The sequence below is a fragment of the Balaenoptera acutorostrata genome, chromosome 6, assembly GCF_949987535.1.
Source record: "Balaenoptera acutorostrata chromosome 6, mBalAcu1.1, whole genome shotgun sequence".
In the NCBI taxonomy this organism is placed as follows: domain Eukaryota; kingdom Metazoa; phylum Chordata; class Mammalia; order Artiodactyla; family Balaenopteridae; genus Balaenoptera; species Balaenoptera acutorostrata.
Window position 1 is genome coordinate 22,592,517 of NC_080069.1, and position 18,090 is coordinate 22,610,606.

At 49.3% G+C, this 18,090-nt stretch overlaps 1 protein-coding gene across 2 annotated transcripts in view; it reads right to left on the minus strand.

Annotated features, from left to right (window-relative positions):
- The window catches only part of ROR2 (receptor tyrosine kinase like orphan receptor 2), a 220,253-nt gene that overhangs the window by 111,997 nt on the left and 90,166 nt on the right, over positions 1-18,090 (minus strand). The gene's annotated exons all lie outside the window — the stretch shown is intronic.

Here is an 18,090-nt window from a genome sequence, read left to right on the forward strand (position 1 = left end):
AAATTCTCAAACCTACTCCAGCTCCTTAACCCTCTGAATATCTGCTGTAGTTATTACTCTTGCTGCTACACATTTCAGGAATGGCCAGTGCATATGGCCTGTGTGCCAGACGCCAGGCCCGATGTCATCCCGTTTAATCCTGGTGACCCCAATGTTATCCCACATGTCAGCTGAGAACACTGAGGCTCATGCCCACAGGCTGGCACTCAGATGCCCGCTCCCAACCCTGCACGCGAGTCTCCTGCAGGAGAAACCCACCTGGGGCCGTGCTGAGCTGGCCCAGCTTCAAGCCACAATGGTCCCCACCATTTCCGTCCCCTTCCTTGTCACCTAAGGACAACACAGCCAGCTTAGTTCTAATCGCCTGCAGCTTTCCTGAATCCAAGACAACAAGGAGAAACAGCCCATTTTGCCCAGTCAGTTCTGAACATTTCAACATTTTCATTCCCCCTTGAGGGGCCCAGGATGGAGCTGGGAGGGGACACGGACCCAGTACCCAGCAGGGTTTCGAGTGAGGAGACCGGGAGGGCCCAGCGTCTCAAGGGAGGGCAGAGGTGCCACACTCTCACCGCCACCCCAACCCCTGGACCCCAGGGCCCTGTGCTGCCAGCCATGTGTCTACTCGGTCTGTAGGGCCCCCGAGTTACCCACACGTGGCTGGAGGGAAAAAGCGTGGATGTCACCGAGTTATCTCAGGCTCCAAGCCCCCCGGTCAGTGGGGAAGCGTCTTCTCATGGCCTGTTTCTTCCCGTCCCTTGGACTGAGGTGCCCACCTACCCACCGGTGGAACCCACCCTCCCCTCCAAGAAGGCTTTCCGGACACGCTTCTCTGATTGATGCTGAGCAGCATTTGCGGGGAGAAAATGAATTTGAAAGAGAACCACCTGGGGTGAGAGTGGGACCATCCTGACTGTGTCGACGTGAGCACAAATGTGTCAGAATTGGAGGGAGCAGCTGCAGTTACCCAGGGAATCTGGGAACAAACAGAGGATGGCTGGGGCCCAGGAAGCGGCCAGCGGACTGGTGGAAAGACCCTGACCACAGGCCCGGGGACACACCCGGTTCCCATCCGAGGGGGGCACTCCACACTTTCCCGGGGAGAGGCAGGGGTGCAGGAGTGGGTCAAAGGCCCACATGGCCCCATCAAGACAACCCATTTACCCTAGACTTACTGATTGTTCTTAATACCCCACATAATACATCCTGAAAGCCCACAGCCCCTGTAAGAAATGCTGCTCCTGGGCTTCCCTGGTGGCACAGTGGTTGAGAGTCTGCCTGCCAATGCAGGGGACATGGGTTCGAGCCCTGGTCTGGGAAGATCCCACATGCCGCGAAGCAACTGGGCCCGTGAGCCACATTGCTGAGCCTGCGCGTCTGGAGCCTGTGCTCCGCAACAAGAGAGGCCGCGATAGTGAGAGGCCCGCACACCGCGATGAAGAGTGGCCCCCGCTTGCCGCAACTAGAGAAAGCCCTCACACAGAAATGAAGACCCAACACAGTCATAAATAAATAAATAAATAAAATTTTTTAAAAAAAGAAATGCTGCTCTAGATTGGGGTAGAAGGGGTGTTATTACTGAAATTCCCTACTTTCTTGGGAGGAAATGGACTTCCCCTACAGGGCTCCGCCCCATTCCATAAGCTTGCTCCCACTTAGCGATTATTGTGTCCATAGATGCTCCCCCCGCCCCCACCCCACAAGGCTGTGTCTTTCTACATGTGAGTCAATGTCTGTATGTAATAAATCCACAGGGCAGATGGGAGCCTGGAACACCCATCACCATCCTTCTTCTCTCTTCCTGCCCCTGTTCCTAGAAACCCCAGCCTCGCCCAGACACCTGGCAGAGTCCACTTGGCCACTTGGCCAACAGCCACTCATGCCTGCCCACTGACGGAGCTGTTTGAAAGAAGGTACCAGATCTGACTCACCCTGAGCAGAGGCAGCATGTGTTCCCTGGATAAAATCCACAAGCCAACAGACCAGACGCCACCTAAGGGGGGGAGGGCACAAGGCTCGCGCTGCGCCAAGGATGCGACGGGGGCCCAGGAGGTCACATGGCCCCTCCACCCCATCGGTGTGGCGCTTGCCTACCTGCCACCATGGGGAGGAAATGAGCCTCCAGCCCCAAATCCACACCTGCTTGACGTCAGAAATTCAGACGCCCTCATCACCCATGGAGAGAAGGAGCCGTGTGACGCCGTGACATCACCCCCAGGGGAGCACTGAGTCAAGCCCAGAACTGGACACGGGGGTGGGGGCACGAGGTGCACGGCCACCCTCACCACGAAGCCTCAACCGGCCCCGAGGGGCTGGCGCCGGCCCTGCTTCTCTTAAGGAATGAGAGTCTCCAACATCAAATTCAAGGAACCCCGTCGAGTTAGAGAGGCAGAGCACATCTTCAGAAAACTCAGTTCAGAAGAAAACGAAGCAAGGCCTCAGCGTGCACTTCCCAGCCGGCTGGCCACACATCTCGCCCCATCGCCTCCTCCCTGCAGACCTGCATCCTTTCAACAGCCACTCTCTGGCACTAAAGGCCTTCCGCAAACTCTCCCTCTGAAATGTTTTTCATCCCAGGAGTGGGGGAGGAAGAGGGGAGGGGTCAACGTTACTCTGAACGTTTGTTTTAGCGAGCTGCCCAGAGCCAACAGCATAAATCAGAACGTGTTTTTAGCATTTCGGGGCAGAGGAAATGGTTCTCCAGCTAAGCTCCCTACCGTTTCTTAAAGTGATTATTTTGATTTAAACCACTGCCTGGTGGCTAGACTTCTAGCTACCAGCTTCAAGGCTGTTAGTCCCGGGAGCCCGGAGCACAAAGAAACACTGTTGGCGAGTCCCAGGCCTCCTCCAGGAAGGCGCTGTGCGCTCCGGGCTGTGCTCCTTCCACAGACGGGCACTTGTTCCTTGCCCAGGGCGCTGCCACGCTTCCCTCTCTGCCAATCGCTGTCACACATGCTGCGGTTTTACTCGAGATCCTCAGGCTGTCTGCAACATTGCAGTTTCTCTCCGTGTCTGGACTACAGCTCTTTGCCACCAGAACCCGCGTGGTTGGGAAGGTTGAAAGGTTGAAAGGAAGGTTGAAAACCAGAACCCAGGCGAAATCACTGGGGCCCAAAAGCCCCCATTTAGGAATTCTTTTCCATAACCTCAGCCATCGCCCCATGGGTCAGAGCTGGAGGGAGAAGGGGGAAGGAATAATTCCTGCATTTTTCACACATGTGTCCTGATTTAAAGCAACCATTTCATGGTTTGCGAAATATTGCTAGACAAAGCAAGATGCATCCGTGACACACTTTAAAATTATGAATCCAATCAAAACTAGGGGAAGTTCCCGGGGTCTGCTGGTAGAGGGACGATTCCTGATTCTCTGCCCTCTCGAAGACATGCAGCTGCCCTCCCACTCCCAAGACGCTCAAGACGGAACGAGGATCGCTTTCTCATCCATGGCCCTTGGTCCAGCAACACGAGGACACAAGGTCGGGGGCTCTGGACACTGTGTCCCCAGCATCCCTCACCTCTGGTGTCCAGCCTGCGAGCCCAGAGTCAGAGCTAGTCTGGGGGGGGAGCCAGGCCCTGACTCTCCTGGGAATCTCTTCTGGGCAGCTAGCAGCCAGGGCTGCACGGCCAGGCCTCCCCCCAAATCGGAGACCCTCAGGCCAATTCTGCTCAAAGCAGTGTTGAACCCAGAGGACGTTCATGGAAATATCCATCCTGGAAAACCATCCTTCTTCTCATCACGATTTAATTCTTACTCAAAGCTCACCCACTTGACAAACATACGGGAATCCCTGATAAGTGTACTCCCAGTGCTAACCCACCACTCTGATGGGGTAGATTCAAAGGAACATACAACCACCACAGAAGGATTCTTTTTTAACAAAATAAAGCAAATGCTCTTAATTTAAAGCACAAAGTGCAAGAACTACATACATCAGACTTTTTAAAACACATACAATTTCTTCTATATTAGATGTCTACAAACAGTGTGAGAAGGCATTATACCTGCAGCTTGCTCTTGGGAGCGTCAGGGGGAATAAAAGTTCTTTGTCTCATTCTTAAAACTCTTCTGAAGGTTTTAAACTCATTCAAAATTTTAAAAATTAGTCCACATATAAATATCTATTTTATCCTAAAATCAAACACAAAATAATGTCACAATGAAGGATTCTTAATCAACTATACTGGGGTATAATTTACACACAGTAAAACACACCCATTTTAGGAGCACATCCTGGTGAATGTCAACAAATACAGACTGCACCACCACAAGCAGCCCTAAGAAGCAAGTGGCAAAAGAAGTGACCGCAGTGAGCTGGCATGGTCAGCCTCTGAGAACTGCTCCAGGCTGGGCAATTATGAAAACAGCTCACCGGGGTGGTAGAGGTGACAGGAGCCTAGGCCTAGGCCCATTGGTCATATCTGGAGTAGCTGGATCAAGTTAACACTCAGACTCTTTGTCTTAAAGGTTAGAATGCTGTATAGTGGATTTTGACTTTGCTATGAACTGGGCTGTGTCCCCCCACAAATCTATATGTTGAAGCCCTAGCCCCCAGTGTCCCTGTATTTGGAGATGGGGCCTGTGAGGAGGTGATAAAGGTTAAATGAGGCTGCAGGATGGGGCCCTGATCCCATAGGACTGTGCCCTTACAAGAAGAGGAAGAGACACCAGAGCTCTCTCTCTGTCATGTGAGGACACAGTGAGAAGGAGGACGTCTGCAAGCCAGGAAGAGGGCCCTCACCAGAACACAACCATGCTGGCACCTTGATCTTGGACATCCAGCCTCTAGAGCTATGAGGAATAAATGTCAATTGTTTAAGCTGCCAGTTCTGTGGTGTTTTATTATAGCAGCCCAAGCTGACTGACACAGACTTTCTCTCAGCAGTAAAACCCTCTCCTTACAGGAAATCTCAGGTCAAACCTCACTATTCAACATGTGATGGATCTGAAACCCTCCTACACTGTTGGTGGGAATGTAGATTGGTGCAGCCACTATGGAGAACAGTATGGAGGTTCCTTAAAAAACTAAAAATAGAGCTACCATATTATCCTGCAATCCCACTCCTTGGCAGTTATCCAAAGAAAACTCTAATTCAAAAAGACACATGCACCCCAATGTTCACAGCAACACTATTTACAATAGCCAAGACACAGAAACAACCTAAATGTCTATCGACAGATGAATGGATGAAGAATATGTGGTATATATATATACAATGGAATATTACTCAGCCATAAAAAAGAATGAAATAATGCCATTTGCAGCAACATGGATGGATCTAAAGATTATCATACTAAATAAAGTAAGTCAGACAGAAAGACAAATATCATATGATATTGCTTATATGTGGAATCTAAAAATATGATACAAAGGAACTTATTTACAAAACAGAAACAGACTCACAGACATGGAAAACAAACTTATGGTTACCAAAAGGGAAGGGGGTGGAGGAGAAATAAATTAGGAGGATGTGATTAAAATATACACACTACTATATATAAAATAGATAAACAACAAGGACCTACTGTATAGCACAGGGAACTTGACTCAATATTGTAATAACCTATAATGGAAAAGAATCTAAAAAAGAGTATACATACATATGTATAACTGAATCACTGTGCTGTACACCTGAAACTAACACAACATTGTAAACCAACTATATTTCAATAAAAATTTTTAAAAAAACACGTGATGGATCTGCTCTATTCACATGGGGCTTCGGTTTCAAGTCTTGCTGTCCCCTCCATGGTTGAACCTCCTTTGAAGCCAGAGCTCCTGAGAACACCGTTGGAAGTCTTTGGGATCAGAAGTGTCTTTGTAGTTTTTGCTCCCCTGCCTTCTAAGGAAGATGAGATACCCTCCCCTGGAAATCCTATGATCCAAATATCAACTAGTCTGGGGACAGAACTAATGTGGCAGAAACTACAGGTCAAAGTGCATAAAGACCTGCTGAAGAAAAAGTGCCCATCAGATTCCAGGCCAACCACAGCACACAGCATGCAGGTGCCATGGGGCAGAGCCTAGTAGATTTCCCAGGAGATGGAGGGAAGGGCAGCACAAGCTGAGGGAAGAGCACGTCCAAAAGCACCAAGATACAAAATGTCATGGGGTCGGAGCAGGGAATGGAGAAGGTGGGAGGTGAGTCCAGGCAGGGAGGCAGCAGCTATGCAAGACTCTGGACTTGAAGTGGGCATGCCTCCTTCCTTCCCAGAAGTATATCGGGGTTACTGTGGCCCAGTGGGCCCCATGAGCCCAGTCCCCACAACAGGCAAATGGGATGAGATTCAAGGTGTCAGCAGGAGCCAGCCCTGTGAACAGCAGGGGTGTGCTGGGCCCTGGAAGGGAGCACTGTCCCACCCAGATGGGCTCTACGCCAAGGGCTCCAGTGGTGGGGGCATCGTACCTGACCCCTGGGGGAGGCCACTGTGCCTCCCTCCTGGGCCCTCTCATTCGTCCTGAGGCCTGTGTTAACCTCAGCAGGCAGGGCTACTGTCTCTCTGAGCTCCAGGAGGTCCTTTCAGGGCCCAATCTATTGCTAAGTACTTAATATTTGCTAAGTACCTGTGACCCTATGCCTCTCTGCAATGCAGCCCAAAATGGAAGGCTGTATTCCACACCACAAAGAAGCCCAAATGTGCCCCTGGAAGGGACTCCCAAACCTATTTCCCCCTCTCTCAGTCAGCTCAGGCTGCCGTAACAGAACACCATAGACAGGCAGCTTGAACAACATTTACTTCTCACAGTTCTGGAGTCTGGGAGTCCAAGACCAAGGTGCTGGTGGATTCAGTTCCTGGTGAGAACTCTCTTCCTGGCTTCCATACAGCTGTCTTCTCATGATGGAGAGAGAGCTCTGTTGTCTCTTCCTCTTCTTATAAGGGCACTAATCCCATTGCAGGGACCCCACTCACATGACCTCATCTAAACCTAATCACCTCCCTAAGGCCCCATCTCCCAATACCATCACAGTGGGGGTTGGGGCTTCAACATGTGGATTTGGGGAGGCAGACATTCCATCCACAGCACCCCATTGTAGGCAGGCTCCAAGGACGCCAGAGGAGACACTGTGAGAGGCAACAAACAAAGCGACAAGTCCAGTCTTTAAACATAAGTCTGAACAGACAAGACCCAACTCTGCTAAATCGCATCTGTCCTCCAGAGCTGCTTTTCTCATTACCTGTCAGGTGTGCTGAGGGTGTGGGTGGAAGATCAGGTGAGAATACCCCCTGCACAGGGTGGACCCTGCTCCTTCCACCCGAGGGGCTGCTGCTGAGCAGGAAGACATCCTTCATGTCTTTGCCGCCACCAAAAACTACACTCCCCAGAGTGTAGTTGGACTCCGCTCAGCTGGACGCAAGTCTGTCTTTGATCTTGAAAGAAGCACACAGACTCACTCTTCAGCATGGGAAGTACACAGGCACTGGCTTCAGCAGAACTCCTAGGCTAGCATCCCCCGCCCAGCAGTGTCGAAACTGCCTCAAAATGTAAAACAGATGAGCCTTTTAAAGAAAAAGTTATTTATATTGTGGAATCTTTCAGAGCAAGCAGAAACTTGAGGTTTATCACCTGGGGCACAAAACCAATGATACTCGAGTCTTCTCACAGTGAAGGGGCAGATGTGTTTTATGGCAAACAAAACAAGGAAATGTGTTGGTCTGATTCTGTTTCTTGATTTCTCTTTCCATTAATGGATGCATGTCGGTGTTCACGATCAAGGGAAAATGCCATTCAAGAAGCCCGGAGAAGGGCTCTTTCCTGAGAATCCCCCCGAAAGTCAGGATTAAGAGGGAGGTGGCTCAGGTAATTAAACCAGTGGGGGAGGCTGTATCGAAACTCTGCTGGCTTTTCAGAAAGGGGCGGGCATCTGTGTGTCTACCCATCCCGAGACTCGAGGAGATGCGGACTCGGATACGTGGGGCCTCTGCTCAGGGTGGCCATCCAGTCTCCTCACCAGTCTCCCTGAAGAGTTATTATCTCAATAACAGCAGGACATAAGGCTGTAGTCCATAATATCATGTGGACTCGTGTTGGCCTACAGTTGAGGACATTTTTATAATAATCTCCAAATAATACATGAAGGAAAGAAACGCATTATGTAATACTTTTGTGTTCCAAGACTTTTAAAGCAGTTGCAACTCTAAGAAGTATTCTTTTCTAGGGAAATCCGGATTCTTAACACTCTACCCTTGAGAACTGAGAATTCAAGTCCACAGCCACCACCGTCCACAAGCTCATCCATGTGTCCACATTCAAGGAGACACAGGTGATGATAGGACGGCCGCTCACTGTGCAAGGAGATCACTTCGGTCAACCTTACTGTGATTTCGTGTGATTTCAGGAGCATCAGAGAAACTGTGCCCATGACCTCCCCTTCTCATCCCCACCACAGCCACGCAGCACTCCCAGGCTTCTCTTGATGTCAATGCTGAGAGTCCCAGGGCAGGGAAAGAGAACAAGAGACCAGCCGCAGGGACCCAGGAGACGGAGATAAATTTCGACATGAAAAATATCTCAACGGACGAGCCAGCTGGTATTGGCGGTGAGAAAACGCAATGCAAATCTCTGAGCGTGACCAAGTGCTTCCAGGCTCTGCTCTTCAACCCGGCAGTTAGGACTAATGTTTGCAAGGAAACCCACCCACTACAAAGATCTGTGGTTCCAGCCTGGGTCCCCGCCCCAGCCACACAGCCGAGTTCATGCAGAACCCATAGTCCAAGGACCAAGTTCACTGTCTTCAAGAACCCACAATGCTGGGTGATCACCACAGAATACTTGACCTTTTGCTTCAAAGAAGGTGCCCTTGCCTTTCAAACTTTCTTTTACACTATGCAAGGAGTATGTGAATATGCTGCCCACCCCGAGTCACACTGGTAGATAAAGCTGAATGAAGTCCACGCACCCCCACCTCCCCAGACACAACCAGTTTGTGCTTTGTCCTTTATGCTTCCAAATTTTTCTCTACCTATAGAAATATGTTGTTTTGAGTGCAGCTCTTCCCCTAAATATCATCACTGTACACATGCTACTTTGCAAATGACTTCTGTTCACTGAGCCATGGTCTTTGAGGTTAGAGCCACCTCCAATTTTACATTTCATTCATAGGGAATGTATAATATTCCCTAGTATGAATATGCCATGTTTGTGAGTTTGTTCTTGCTTTTTTACCATGTCCAAAACAATAAACAGTTAATGTTTCTTCTTCTCTCTCCCCAACAGCACTGCCATGAATATCCCGTACATGCTCCTCTGTGCTCCAGGCTCAGTGAGTCTGGAAGGCAAGCCCAAGTCCATGGGGATACACGGTGCTGATTTTAAGAAATACGGCTCATTGCCCTCCAAAATGGAGGTACCAATATATACTCCACAGTTTATCAAAATGCCCATTTCCCCACACCCTCACTAGCCCTTAACGAACTCTTTAAACCTTGCCAAAATGATGGCTGAAGATCATAACTTATTTTATGTTTCCTAGTAATAGTGTAGTAGACGGAATAATGGCCCACCGAAGATGTCCACAGCCTAATCCCCAGAATCTATGAATATGTTACCTTACATGGCAAAAGGGATTAAATTGAGGATCTTGAGATGGGGAGATGATCCTGGATTATCCAGGGGTGCCCAGTGTCATAACCAGGATCCTTACAAGAGGGAGATAAGAGGGTTAAAAAAAGACAATGTGAGATGATGAACCAGAGGGAGAGAGACTGGAAGATGCTCTACTGCTGGCTTTGAAGATGGAGGAAGGGGCCACAAGCCAAGAAATGTGGGAGACTCTAGAAGCAGAAAAGGCAATGAAACGGATTCTCCCCTGGAGACTCCAGCAGGAGCACAGCACACACTGATCCATTTTAATATCTGACCTCCAGAACTAAAAAAGAATAGATCTGGGGCTTCTCTGGTGGCACAGTGGTTGAGCCCGCCTGCCAATGAAGGGGACACGGGTTTGAGCCCTGGTCCGGGAAGATCCCACATGCCACGGAGCAACTAAGCCCGCGTGCCACACTACTGAGCCTGCACTCTAGAGCCCCCGAGCCACAACTACTGAGCCCGCGTGCCACAACTACTGAAGCCTGCGTGCCTAGAGCCCGTGCTCTGCAACAAGAGAAGCCACCGCAATGAGAAGCCCGCGCACTGCAACGAAGAGCAGCCCCCGCTCGGTGCAACTAGAGGAAGCCCGCGTGCAGCAACGAAGACCCAACACAGCCAAAAATAAATAAATAAATAAATCTATTTTTTAAAAAAAAAGAATAGATTTGTGTTGCTTTAAGCAACTAAGTTTATGGTATTTATTACAGCAGCAATAAGAAAATAATACAACTACTGAGGATAAGCATTGTTTCTAATTTTACTGGCTATTTTTATATTCTTTTCTATAAATTCCTTTTTTCATATCCTTTGCCCAATAAAGCTTCTATTACGATTTCTCAATCGTTCTATTATGGTCTTCATTGACTTACTCAAGAATGAATTCCCTACTTGTCATAAACAAATTCTCATATCGTTTTTTTGGTGACTGGTGTAAAGAAGGTGTCTCATATGATATTCTCCCAAAGGCACATTCAATTATTTCAACACTATTTATTTAAAAATTCATTATTTCCCCCGCTCATTTGAAAAGGCACGTTTATCATCTAATAAATTTCCATATATTCCATGGGTCTGTTAATTGATTATTCTCTTCCTTTGATCTATTTGCCTAGTTAATCACTATAAAACACATTGTGATATCAGATAGAGCAAGGATCCCATTAGTTTTTCTTTTTCAAAATTATCTTGGCTCTTCTTACTAACTTTCAATTCTACATAGATTTTAGAAACAGCAAGCCAAATTCTATAAAATAACTTACCAGGGTACTAAATGGAACTGCATTAAGTTAATATGTTAATTTCAAGAGCACTGATGTCCCATTCAAACAACTCAATTTCCCTTTCCAGTTACTTTAATCTTTCATACCCTTCAGTGAAGTCAGAGCTGTTGCACATTTCTTACTACGGTGATTCCTGGGTATCTGATTGGTTTTGTTGCTACTGTGAACAGGATTATTTCCCATCCCGTGTTCTCACAGTTTTCTTCAAGTAAACAAAAATGATATTGATGTTTCTAAGTTGATCCTGAATCCAGCCAACTTGCCATATTTCCCCTTATTAGTTCTAAGATGTTCAATTGAATTCCTTGCATTTTCTATACATAGAAAATTGAACCAACTGCAATTAATTTCAGTTTTATCACTTACAAAATGTATACTTATTGCTTGCTACATTTAACTTTGTCTTAGAGAAATTAGGCTCTTTACAACCTCCTAGTGTTCTTGACACTAGTTTCACCTCTCACAATAGTGGATATGACTATCACACAATCATCCCACGTGTGATGGGAAGTAAAGTAACTAATTCCATCCCAGGAGGTGGAGGGGGAGTAAATTCAAGATACATTGTGATGATTTATATCCCAATAATATGGGATGATTTCCTTGAAGAGGTGTGGTAGGCAGAACTTTATCCCCAAATGCAGGAAATGTGAGCACATCTAAAAGGAGGTGAGAAGAATTCAGTTGAAAGGGCAGGGTTATAAATAAATGAAATCAATGCAAGAAGACATGAGAGTCCATAAGAAGGTGGAAAGGAATGGGGCCATGAAGTAAGTGGAGGAACTGTCCTTCAAAAAAGAAAAGAAATCACTCCTGTCCTAATAGGAAGAGAGAGGACAGGATGCTGCTGGTAGGATGTAGACCAAGAACTTGAGGGATTTCCCTTCTAAAGCTTTCTTTAGTGTCTGTGAATTAAAAGGCAGGAACGCCTGAAGAGATGAAAGGAAAGGGAGATTTCTACCATCAAAGTGAAGCTGGTCTCAGTCACCCATCACAACATCCTGCTTGATTTGCAGCACATCATTTCACACCGCCTACTATTTGTCCTCCTGCTTATTGCCTTTCTCACTCCCTCTTGAATATAAGCTCCTTCAGGGCACTTGAGAAATGCTGGTTGAGTCAATGGTTAAACTTTGGGGAGCATAGGAGGATGAGCTCTCAAGCCAACAGTGAGTCTGCCAAACCGTGACAGCCCAGCTGGGGGCACTGATCACCAGCAAATGGGGTTGACCATGCTACCCTGTTAGATGCCCTCCAGCTGTCTCAAAGACTACAGTCAGCTGGGCTCCTCCAGGGCTGGGTCTCACCAGATGATGCCAGGACTAAATGAGCAGAGGTCACAAGTGTGAAGACCTGGAGAAAGAGTACTGAAAGGTGACCATGTGCTATGAACAGGTAGGACAGTGGTCACTCAGTGAAGAGGTAAGTGGTGACCATGCCATGAATAGGTAGGGTGAGCCAGAAGCTCCTGTGAGGTAGAAGGAAAGGAGGCTTTTCCCAGATAAGAGAGCTTCAGGGGTGTCAGCACCTGGGGTAGGTGAAGGACAGGTCCCTGGAGATGAGTAAGTCCAGGCCCCAGACATCAGGATGTCAGATGAGCCATCCACATGGATGAACTTTGCAGACAAGTGACACAGTGACAAAACCGAAGACACTGCAGTCCACCTTCCTTCCCTCCACTACCCTCTAATCATCAAGAGCAGGAGACTCAGGGGGGCATAGCGTTGGGGGTGGCAGGGCCTACTCGGGAGCTCTGCAGAGTGGTGACCACCCCTAGGTCCTCCCCTGTCTATCCTCAGCCCAGGGTCTTGGTTGCTAATTCAAGAGGACAGGAAGTGTCCCACTCGATGTTCTGCCACATGAATCAATGACACATGAACTGATACTGTGTCAGGAAAGCATGAACAGCCGAGTTCTGTCAAATTCCATGCATTAATATGCATTTAGGTCTGACAGTGCTGTGGGGCCCATATTGAATATGTAAAGCGACAGAGACATAGAAGATGATAGAAAGGGTAAATGTGAGCAAAACAAGGATTTTTGAGATATGGATGAACAAGGTACCCCCTAGCCAAAATCGGCAGTTTCTATTGTACGTTGGGTTCCTCAAGAAGCCAGCTCAGAGACAAGAATTTGAGGGCAAGTGGTGTATTTGGGGAATGACCCCAGTTTGACCTCTGTAAGGGAAAACTGTTTCTCTACTCACAATACTTCTGACACGGAATGTGTTGGGGTATCTTTCCCCCACCGACTAGTTCTCCAACTCTCTGGACACCAACTGGGTGTCCCATATTTAATTCAATTCTCACATCATCTACCTAGAGGCTCCACAAGATACCCTCACTTCAGATTGCCAGTCGCAAGTATTGGGTCCCCAGGGTAGCCACGCTTCTGTCCAACTTGGCTGCAAAGTCAGGGGTTCTACAACCCTCCCCTCAGACTTGATAATACGTTAGAACCACTTGCAAAACTCAGGGAAATATTTACTTACATTTACCAGTTTATTATACAGAATACAGATGAACAACCAGAGGAAGAGAGGCACACAGGGTGAGGTCCAGAAGGGACCCGAGCCTAGGAGCTTCTGTCCCCATGGAGTTGGGGTATGCCACCCTCACGGCACGTGGATTTGTGCATCAATCCGGAAGCTCTCCCAACCCTGTAGTTCAGGGATTTTTAGGGAGGCTTCATCTTGTCGTCAGGATAAATCACTAACCTAGTCTCCAGCCCCTGTCCTCTCCCCAGGGGGTGGGGGTGAGGCTGCAATTTCCAAACTTCTAATCACCGCTTGGTGTTCCTGGTGACCAGCCCTCATCCTGAAGCTATCCAGGAGCCCAACACAAGTCACCTCATTGGAACAAAAGATGCTCCTATCACCCAGGAAATTCCAAGGGACTTAGGAGCTCTGTATCAGGAAATGGGTTCAAAGACCAAACACTGGAACAAAAGATGCTCCTAGCACCCCTGTCACTCGGGAAATGACCCAGGTCTTAGGAGCTCTGTGTCAGGGACCAGGTGCAGAGACCAAACCTGTATCGGTTATGTCACATCCTGGTAGCGGAGTAGGACAAAGAGAGGGAGACCAGGTGGAAGCCCATCCAGGTGAGACGATGAGCAGGTTACAGCCCCGGAGGCTGTGCAATCATACATCACGGAGCTGACCCACCTAATGGGTAAGGCAGTTGGCATACTTCTTTACTAGGTCCTGGTCATTGCTGGGGGAGGGTTGCTGGCGGCTGGGTGTATGTGCTAGCTCCCCACACCTCCAGGGTACCTTATCTGTGGGCCAGGGTGACTTTGGCCAGAAAAGGCCTAGGGCAGAGTCGCAAGGGCTTGGAGTCAGCAGCCTGCGTGACATGGGAGGGAGGCCGGGCGGGTACCAACGGGGAACACTGGCTAATACATAATTACTGGCCTTGCACTTTCCTTGTCACATATATGCTCTGTGGCGACTGACATTCTGTATGCAGAGGCTACTCGTTTGCAAAGTCTTGACTGCAGAGTAATAAAGCGATGATTTTTCTTCACTCTAATCCCTCAGTGAAGGTGATCTGGCTTCATATCACTTCCCGATGATTTACATCAAGAAATTAAGATCAAGCGTCCTCTTTTAAGGAACCCAAGTCACACGACAGAATTGCACGTTTCATAATCTAAAGGCACTTGATCCTCTGTGGCCTCCAACAAGAACTAGCAAAGGCTTTATTTTAAAAACTGTAATTAGTAGTGATGACTCGAATATTTTAGAAGAGGCAAATGAAAACACATATTAATAGGTTATAATCACAACTGGTATTTCTAAAATACTTAAAACCTTGTTTTCAGAAGAACAGAATTATCCTCAAGTCAAGTTACTACCCCTTACTTGAGAACATAAAATTTAGCTCAATTGCTTTTAAAATTAAGTTATCACCCACTCTCCCAACCCCCAAAGGAGGGCTTACCTTTCTATCAGGTAGGAGGCAGCTGGGCCCTCACTTACATTGGCCCCTCAGTTCTGAAGTGCTGTCAGCTGTTCTCTGGGTCCAGGAAGCTCCTACTAGATTACTAAAAATTTATCTTAAAGTCAACCCCATTCTCACATGTGACAAGAGAGCAATGTTCCCAGAAGGCTCAATAAAAATCCCTGGGCCTTTTTTCCTGCTGGTGCTTCTGGACCAAGACACTGAGAACGTCCCTGTGTGCAGAGCTGAGCTGTTGGACAGGACTCAACCCAGAGAGGCCTTCTGCCCCAGGGCATGGCATTCAGGCCACCCTACATCTCCGCCAGGCCCCAGGCCATGGTCAGAGTGTCGTGCAGACCCTGAAGTCCAAACACCCAGGCTGGCAGGGATTCCCTCCTTAAGAAAGGAAAGGGAGAAGGTTCACCTCCCACAGCACTGGAATGGGCACCTTCCCTCAGAAGTTGTGACTGCACCCCCATGAGTTTCCTGCAACCAGATGGCAGGGGAAGGCCTAAGAGGTAGACGGGTCTCAGGCTAACAGGTGGACGGGACCCCAGAACTGTCAGCTGCATCAGGGCAGAGGCACTGCGTGCCCAGTGTCAGCACACGTAGGGCGCAGTGAGCATTGGCTGAGTAAGACAAACCCGACATCCTTCCCCGCTCCCTGTATCCCCCTTCCCTGGACACTGACCCAGGCCTCCTCCCCGGTCCAGAGGCAGACCTTGTTTACACAGACACGCACAGAGGGACGACCAGGTTGAGGACGCAGGGAGAAGGGTCTACAAGGCAAGGAGAGAGGCCTCAGAGGGACCCAGCCCTGCTGATAATTTGATCTCCAGCCTCCAGAACTCAGACAAAAAATGTCTGTTGTTTAAGCTGCCCAGTCTGTGGTACCTTTTGTGGCAGCTCGAGCTGACTGGTATAATGCCGCAGTCTGGGGCCTCACAGCCCTAAAACAGACATCCCATAACGACAGTGATAATTCCCAACATATGATGGGTGCCTGCTGTTCTGAGCGCTTCGCTCATTCAGTCACCGCCACGACTCCCCGTGATGGGTATTATTCTTATTATCCTCAATAGACAGAGGAAGAAAATCAGCCATTCTCTGCTGAAGTCACTCACCCAGGCTCAGCCTACGGGTAAGTGTCAGGGCCAGGGCTGGGGCTCAGGCTGTGAGGCTCCAGAACCCATGCTCACACCTGGCCCCTAAAATGGCCCCTTAGTCAGGGGGCCCAGGGCACACTCTTGTGTGGTTGTGACAGGATGGGGACTGGACGACAGCCCCCAACCCCGCTCCTGACTTCACTGGTGACCATTGCCCCTCCTCTTCCCCACGTCTGGCTCTGTAGGTCTGGGACTTCAGAGCTCTGTGTCTAAACGTTCTAAGCACCCCACACAGATCACAGAAGCCGTTTCATGAGCATCAGCAAGCTCGTCTTCCCTTCTGCTGCGAGACCATCCCACCTGGCAGCCTTGACCTCGCTCAGCCAAGTTCTCAGGGGCCCCTTAGCTCCCTGGTCCCTGCAAGAAGTGAGGGCTTTGTGACCTCCCAGGTGGCATCGCGACCCTTGCAATGTCACCTGTATGAGTCAGCCTGGCCAGCTCCGAGTCAGCTAGAAGCACGCTCTTCACAAACATCCACGTGGACACAGAAGAGGGCTGGCGGGCCCCACAGGGAAGGGTCTTTATGAGCTGGGCTGTGGCACACAGGCGGCTCACGGTGCCTGAGTTAACACCATGGGCATAGCGCCTCGGGGCAGGGCTGGGGCCGGTGGGTGGATAGACTGCTGTGCCCTTGGCCTTGGGTCATCCTGGGCAGCACAGGGTGGGCACGTCCCCACTGCGGCCGATCTGTCCCTCTGGAGGCCGGTTCCCCGCCGGGCGCCGGATGCACAGGGCTGCCCTTGTTTCCCTGCAGGTTCAACAATCTGGTTTTCATTGAGTGGAGTTTGGAGGGCTCTCCCACCACATTTTTCTTTAATTATGATAAAAGAGAGTAACTTAATCAAGCATAAATCCTGTTGAAATGAACATGAGAAAATAAAGGGGTGAACGTGGAAAAGGGGGGTAGATGCTACGCCCACAGATCCTCTGGATTTCAGAGGAAGCCAGCGTGTAGCCGCCAAGCTCAGTAAATACAAACGAAGACTGGTTCCCACTCAGAATCCAGCCCTAATCCTGCACAGGAAGAGAAAACAAAGGCAGTCTGAGCCCTGCTTGATGGCGGCACCGGGAAGCAAAGATAACGTCCACCTAGGCCGTCCCTAAGGGGAGGACCTGTTTTCCTACAGCCCCCAACCTGGGCTCCTGTACCCCCCAGGGCTGACCTGGGGAGGGCGGTGACTGTCAGCAGCCCCCCTGGGCAATGGAAAAGGACGCACAGGCACTCACATGCACACACATGCAACTGCACATGCATACACACATGTACATGTACACATTCACGCACGCGACTGCACATGCATACACACATGTGCATGTACACATTCACGCACGTGACTGCACATGCATGCACATATGTACACGTACACATTCACGCACGCGACTGCACATGCATACACACATGTACACGTACACATTCACGCACGTGACTGCACATGCATGCACATATGTACACGTACACATTCACGCACGCAACTGCACATGCATACACATATGTACACGTACACATTCACGCACATGACTGCACATGCATACACATATGTACACGTACACATTCACGCACGTGCACACACACATGCACAGGTACACATGCACATGTGTGAACACATGCATGATTATGTGTCTGTGGTCATACAGCCTACAGAGCACCGGCTCCCAAAGTGCCTGCCACCAGCAGCAGCCTCAGGAAGTCAGAAATGCATAACCTCAGCCCCTACCCCAGACCTACAGAATCCAATATGCTGAGGGCAGGACTGGACAATCTGTATTTAACAAGCCTCCAGGCTAAAGGTTGAGAACCACCACTCCGTAGAGCAGGTCTTATTCATACAGAGGCAAAGTACTGGTTTAAAAAACAATAGAGCCGGGCTTCCCTGGTGGCGCAGTGGTTGAGAATCTGCCTTTTAATGCAGGGGACACGGGTTCGAGCCCTGGTCTGGGAAGATCCCACATGCCACGGAGCAGCTGGGCCCGTGAGCCACAATTGCTGAGCCTGCGCGTCTGGAGCCTGTGCCCCGCGACGGGAGGGGCCGCGATAGAGAAAGGCCCGCGCACCGCGATGAAGAGCGGTCCCCGCACCGCGATGAAGAGTGGCCCCCGCTTGCCGCAACTGGAGAAA